The 1109-nt window shown below is 44.9% G+C and overlaps 1 long non-coding RNA gene across 1 annotated transcript in view; it reads left to right on the top strand.

The window, feature by feature from the left end:
* Positions 1-1109, top strand: part of LOC101849939 — a 7448-nt gene that overhangs the window by 2200 nt on the left and 4139 nt on the right. The window contains exon 2 of the long non-coding RNA XR_220663.2: positions 73-249. This is a non-coding gene — a long non-coding RNA (uncharacterized LOC101849939). The remainder of the gene's footprint in view (positions 1-72; positions 250-1109) is intronic.

Here is a 1109-nt window from a genome sequence, read left to right as displayed (position 1 = left end):
ATTTGTTCTTTTATTTTTTATTTTTTAAGAATAAAAATTGAGTGAGATTTCTTCGTTTCACAATCCCCACAGATCAAATCAAGCTCGGTGACGTCATGGGTTGCAGCGGCTCCAAAAGCGCGTCCGATCCGAAGACGGAAGGAGAAGCGCCCCCTGCAAACAGTGGGGGCGGGGATGCGCCACCAGCTGAGGAGCAGAGAGATATGGCCTTTGAACTCTTCGCGGACGACAGTGAGGGGCGCACGAGAGGTGATTTTCCTTTTCTTTTTTTTTTGTTTGTTTGTTTGAGTTGGAGTTTTTTACGGCACTTGCAACACAAGCGCGTGTCTTTTGCTCTGGAACGAAAACGATTGTCAGGTTACAGTCGGGAAGCTAAATGTTTGTGTATGGGGGGGGGGGGGTATAGGAGTTTTACGGCACATGCAACACCAGCGCGTGTCTTTAGCTCTGGAACGAAAACGATTTTCAGGTTACAGTTGGGAACTAAATGTGACGGGTTTTTTTTAGTGTTTTACGGCAGGCACTTGCAACACAATAAGGTCATATAAGAGCCTAAGATTAGAAGATGTGTTACTAGAGAGTAACAAACACACAAAAGAGAAGGAGGGGAGATAAAGACGATAGATGTTTGATGGGAAAGAAGAAGAAAACCACACTAGAGCACCCGCCAACCACCCACCCACTCGAGTTGTGAGGGGTTAAATTGTGAGGCGGAGGAGAATGGGGAGCTTTGGGGGGGGGGCGGTTGTTGTTTCGTCTCATGGGTTGGTTTTGGTCTGGTTTGTTTTGTTTGTTTGTTTGTTGTTTTGTTTTTGTTTTTATGCATAATTATACGAGTATTTTCATCTTCTGTAGGGTGTGTGTATGTGTTTGTCTGTGTGTGTGTGTGTGTGTGTGTGTGAGTGTGGGTGTGTATGTGTGTGTTTGTGTTTGTGTTTGAGTGTGAGTGCGTGTATGTGTGTGAGTGTGTTGTGTGTATGTTTGTGCATGCGTGTGTGTGTTTGTGTGTGTGTGTGTATGTGTGTGTGTGTTTGTGTGTGTGTGTGTATGTGTATGTGAAAGACCGGTGATGTTTGTATAATTGAGTCTAACTGAGAGGAAAAGGGGGG

Source organism: Aplysia californica, unplaced genomic scaffold, assembly GCF_000002075.1.
Source record: "Aplysia californica isolate F4 #8 unplaced genomic scaffold, AplCal3.0 scaffold00339, whole genome shotgun sequence".
In the NCBI taxonomy this organism is placed as follows: Eukaryota; Metazoa; Mollusca; class Gastropoda; order Aplysiida; family Aplysiidae; genus Aplysia; species Aplysia californica.
Note: the sequence above shows the minus strand (reverse complement) of the source record. Positions and strands in the feature narration are given on the sequence as shown.